Here is a 6,164-nt window from a genome sequence, read left to right on the forward strand (position 1 = left end):
CAAATGTATTTAGTAGTTTAAAGATAATAGTTGTTAGTTCAAATTTTATAAAAGGTGGGTGGTTTTGAATTGTATGAAAAGGGTCACGGGGCAAAAGATTAACATGGTATTATATATATTTATTCCTGTCTATCATGTAACAGAACGCCAGGTCTCCGATACTGTTTTTGGTTTCTACAGTTATCGAAGTGTCATGACAGTGGTCTTTTAGAGTATGTTTATGATAGTAAAGTATTGCAATCACATTTTCACAACATTCATGTTGAGTTGTTGTGTATTGGTAATTACCACCCCCACCCCCCTTTTGGAACAAGTGGACATATATAAGAAATAAACTGCGAAACTGTTCAGATGTCATCGATCTGTAGGACTTTTATTTACTATAATTTCGGTGCAAAAAGAACACGTTTTCATTGATAGCTGTTTTACCTCTATTGATAACGGATTACATCATTCTCGTCATGAAAGGTGAAGATAACGAACAGTGATCAATCTCATAACTCATACAAAATAGATAGTTGGGCAAACACAGACCCCTGGACACACCAGAGGTGAGATCAGGTGCCTAGGAGGAGTTAGCATCCCCTGTCAACCGGTCACACCCGCCGTAAGCCCTATATCCTGATCAGGTAAACGGAGTTATCCGTAGTCAAAATCAGTGTGCCAAGAACAGTCTAACAATCGGTATGAAACACGTCGTGCATATTTTTGCGAAACAAAGAAATTGTCACGCAGAGAGCCACGGGTGAAAGGGAAGAGGAGCGTACGTTTCGGCCGTGGCTTGCGACGATGCATTGAAAGTAGATATCATTTTATCTCTGTAAGGAATGGAGGGTCTCGTGATAGAATTTTGATCATAATCTCTCACTAAGAAACGTGACCTGATAAAAACGTGACCTGATGCGGTCTGATCTTTGTTTTGGAGATCCCATTTTCTTAAAGATATGTCTTTATAAATATTACTTATATAGATTTTTTCTTTTGGGAAAATGTTGTGATGTAACAAAGCGAGATATAAGTACATGTATATTAATTCTCTCTGTAAAATGTTGTCACGTAACAAAGCGAGATATAAGTATTTGTATATTAATTCTCTCTGTAAAAAAAGATATATCTCATGTAGTATAAAAAGAGCATCTAGAAATGTGATTAATATACTAGCATATCGATTTTGCTCAAATAGATACACGTATATTTTTCACTTACCAATATATGTATAACACAAAGAAATACATATAGATAGATAAATCGATAAAAAAAATTGTGATTTAAAATAAACATTCAGGATTAGTTTACGAATAACTTGCAAACAGTTTCTTTCATGATTTTTAAAGAAATGATATGAAGTCGCGGACAGAGCAGCATAAACTATAATTATGTGTACAAACTTCAATATATCTTCCGTGTTTCATCTTTACATTGAAATACTCCGGTATTCCAATACATTTTTTGGAATCAACACTTTCGAATGGTTTCTCATTTCACTTGTGTATTGGATTAAATTTAATTTGGACAGATTTGAGATGATTGATAATCAAAGTGAAAACAACACATTTTGTTTGAAGCTTTGATATTGTTTCATTTTTACATTGAAATACTCCGGTATTACAATACATTTCTGGAATCATAACACTTTTCTATTGTTGAGGGAATGGTTTCTCATTTCAATTGTGTATTGGATAAAAATTCATTTGGACGGAATTGAGATTATTGATAATCAAAGTGAAAATAACTCGTTTTGTTTTGTTTGAAGTTTCGATATTGTCTTCTTTTTTGAACATATTTCATCAGCCCCCAGTTTTCCAAATCTAGTATACTATAGTGCCTTTAGGGTAAAACATCAGACATGAATGCTCCTATAATTAAAAAATTATTGCAATAAGAGTCATATCTTGTTCATTTTGAATTTGTTGAACCCCTCACACCAAATTCAATTCAACCTGTGGAGAAAGTTTTTATTTATTTCGATGAAAAGTTTTCCAAGATACACAGAATTTTGGTAGCAGATTTAAACTTGCGTCAAGCCGTTCTTTACACAATGATTTTGACTGCGGATTACTCCGTGTGTACTGCTCACGGCGGGTGTGACCGGTCGAAATAGGATGCTTATTACTCTAAGGTCAAAATACAATTTATAAAGACTGAAACTAATCCAGAGTTTTAGTAATTTGCAGTGGCTGTTACCCTTATCCTTGAAACTTATTTTGAATGGAGATAGCAATATCAAATTCAACCAAAATATTGCGTATTTAAAATTGTGCATGAATTTATTCTGTCTACAAAGAGATTTGTGTAACCAATTTCATTTTATTGTCATAGAACCAATATCCGATTTTCTTTCTTTTTAGGTTTTTTTCTCTCTCTCTCTCTTAATTTGTGTCTCCTGTTTAATATATCTATACCAACAACTATTGATTACCAATGGCACATTAAAGTGTAAAATATTTGATAAGGTCATACGATATTATAGTAGAATTAATTATAAGCTGCCATCTCATGAATTACCTATATTACTACAATGTTCAAATTACCATCTCCTTTGTGTATTTATATATTCTAATGTTTGTATTACTTTGTACATTCTACGTAGAGGACTTAAATAGGCAGTGTCTGCTGTCCGATCCTATTATGAAATATCATAATAAAATACTGTTATAATTAATTACTCCTCCTAGGCAACCGATTCCACCTCTTGAGTGTACGTGTTTGCCCATCTCTTAATTGTGTATTTTTATAGGAGTTATGAGATTGATTACTGTTCGTTATCTTCGCCTTATTCCAGATCTTAAAGGTAAAATCTAAAAAATTTCTTACCCCCAAGCTTTCAGTTAAATTTTTTAAAACGATCAAAGTTGTTTCTTTTGTAATATCCTAGATTAATCATTATGGTACATACACATGTACTGTACTGTTTTTGTAAGAGCATCAGCTCGCAGAACATTCCATATTTGTATTTTGTCTTTGAAACCCATGTTCTATGGCAAACTTTCCTACGTGCTTGAAGCGATGACCCTAGAAATATTGAATGTTCATGCACGGAAAGGTTTCAGACATCACCAAAACACCGTCAGGATTCTCGGGTTGTTTTTTTGGGGGGTTGTTGTTGTTGTTTTTGGGGTGTTTTTTTTTTTTTGCAAGGAAAGCAGCATAATTAAGACAATTTCTCACCAGAGGATGTGTTACGCAAGCTTCACTTACACCTGTCAACGTTTGGAATCACGTGACAAAATATAACCCCATGATATAAACAGTCACTCTCGTTTTCTTTCCCTTTAAAAGTTCTGGCAACAGGTGATACATGATCAGGCTTTTTTCATAGCCCACTGGCAGTTTGTTGAGTATTTTTACCATTTAGCTGTTTGTCTCTTATTTTACAAGTTTTATCGTATTTTTTACAGCCTTTCTTACTTTTGATTCCATGTTTACATTCAAATCTCCACCACGTGAATTTCATACATTCATAAGCATATTACGAAGTAGTTTCAAAATTAAAAAAATAGCGATTTTAAACAATTTACAGTATGCATCAATTTAATTGCACCAAAAGCATTTCATGATATGACTGAATATTTAGTCCAACACATAAATGTTGGATATTAGAAACTTTTACAAGATTTCTGTAAATTGGGCGTTGACAGAGGTATAGTGCTCGTAACGCATGGGACTCTGGGTAGAGAATGTAATTCAGAAGGAAGTGATAGTGGCAATACGAATTTTTGATATACAGATGATATGATCAAACATAATATAAACACAAAGCAAAATATTCGTACTTCGTGATTTCAATGAATTTTTGTCACCCCTTCAAAAAGAAAAATGTCTCCATGTTTAGTACATATTATAAATGTAGATACTAATGTAATTTAGCGGATGTTCATTGTTAAATTATTTATCAGTGGATCCAGATACGAGTATTTTACGATTGGAATTGGCTTAGTGGGAAAACACCCTGTCATTCACCTAAATGATCCTCGCATCCTGTGAAAACATTGTCTCAGAGGTAATGTTGCGTAAACAATCCAAATGCTTGCATGTTTGCGTGGGTAAAATGTAAGGATTATGAATGCTTGTGTCGATCTCATACGAAGACCGCTGTGCAAAGTCAAGTGTTGTTCATTTGAGGTATTGGACTCTGAAGTACGGGACGTACCATCCTGCTGAAATCGTCTGCATAAACATCTTGTTCAGGAGTGGCAAGTCACCGTAACATCATGGCTACACTTTCGAACTAAAGTCACAAGAACCTTAGCAGTTTGAAAAGACATTCTACAACGCAGTAAAGTAGATGGGTTTCTTTTTTCAAAGAGGAAAACAAACTAAATTAGTTTTAATGAAATATTTGTTGGCTTGCTTTTCATCGTTTAAAGAACAAGCAGACGTTAGCACTAAAAGTTAATGACTAGCAGTAAAAATACACGGTAACACGCGAGTATTCATCTTCACACTAAATCGCCGAGAATATTCCCAGGATACAGATGCAAAAGTGTTGTTTGCTAGGGTGGGGAAAGGCAATAAATTTCAATGGTATCCCAAAGGTAAACGCAAAAATCGACGTTTTTCATTGTGTGAAACTAAAGTCATTGCTCAATATTGGTCTCAAACCGAAAGGTCTAATTCATTTTTCAGGAATATTAATACATATACACACATTTGCCTCGATTACCATATCTGTGGACATAAACTTTAATTCTTGATAAATTTATTTATTTACACCAAGTATTACATTTTCCTTATTTAAAAGGTTAGGAAGCAAAATATCCTACGCGTTCTCAAAGTGTTTAATGACGGGTTCTTCTCATATTTATATATTGGAAGCACTGCGGTGTGAAATTTTGTATGCAGTAAGATTTTTTTGACACACAGAAAAGTGGATGTCGCGGTTCTTGTTTTTGTGTCAATGTTAGTTCAAGGTCACAGTCTTTCTTCACACTGGTGTAATAAAGTGTCTAACAACATCAAATAAAGAAAGGGCATCGAAACATATCAGAGAAAAGTGAAATTTTCATTTTCCCTTTCAGAAAAGATCTGGGGTAAGGCGTCTAAAATTATCTTAAATCGGTAACAAGTTCAGAATATTATTGAAATGTAAGTTGTACCCTGTAACTTCTGTCAGTTACGACTTACAGGAGTTATTAGATATATAACTGTTAGTTGTCTTCACTTTTTCACTCTTATAGTCGCAATATTTTCTTGCTTTGATTTTGTTCTACTGGAGACAAAAGTCAGTACTTTCAAATTTTATCACAACTTATTTACTTTGGTCTTTTCCAAATTTATCTGTTCAGGAAGATGAATACTACTGAACAACAATTCTTTAATGGGAAAATCAGATTCACGTTACGTTACTTTTATAATGAGATTAAATTGGTACCCCTTTGAGAGTAACAATTGTCAAGTGACCAGAGCTCAGTCCAGAATGAAAAGATATTGCTGATCTAACTAAATCAGCTCACAAGAAACCATACGACTTCCAAAACGAAAACTTCATGAAAAACGTCTGCCTGGTGCGTACAAAAGGCGTTTGCATTATTATGACTATGCGACAGGGTGTTCGTTAGTGCTCTGTGATGAAAGCAGCAGAATTTGTTTACTTGTTTTAACACTAGAAAACAAGATATGTTTATGAAACACTTTGTCCCGAGCATGGCAATGAACTATTGTGTGATCTTGACATTCAGTCACAGCTTGTTGACATTCACCTCTCATTTAACGGAGGATGAAGTCGCCATCTTGTATATATACATGAAGATCAAAAGTTATGCAGTTGCTGACAGAGAGAAACACAGCCATACCACCTCATATAGTTTCTTGTGAATTTAAGGTCTATAGTCCTTGAACTGCATGCTTGCTATTAGTACTGTTAAACAAATTGTTTCATGAGTGCGAATGTCAAATCGTGTTTCAGATTATAAAGCAAATTATAATGTTCATCTGTTATAGTACTCATCTGAAATACGATTAGAATCAGTTGCCATTTGGCAAAGATTATATAATTGATTTCACCATAAACATAACACTGAGAGGAGTGAAATCTCGTGGGGGTATTTTCATATTGATAACTGACAAAAATTGAAATACTCTTATCAGAAATTGTTGTCCTTGACTAATTTCAAATATGGTAATTTAAAATTTGTACAAGACAATGCGCCTGACGAAACTGTCTT

This window comes from Ostrea edulis, chromosome 5, assembly GCF_947568905.1.
Source record: "Ostrea edulis chromosome 5, xbOstEdul1.1, whole genome shotgun sequence".
In the NCBI taxonomy this organism is placed as follows: domain Eukaryota; kingdom Metazoa; phylum Mollusca; class Bivalvia; order Ostreida; family Ostreidae; genus Ostrea; species Ostrea edulis.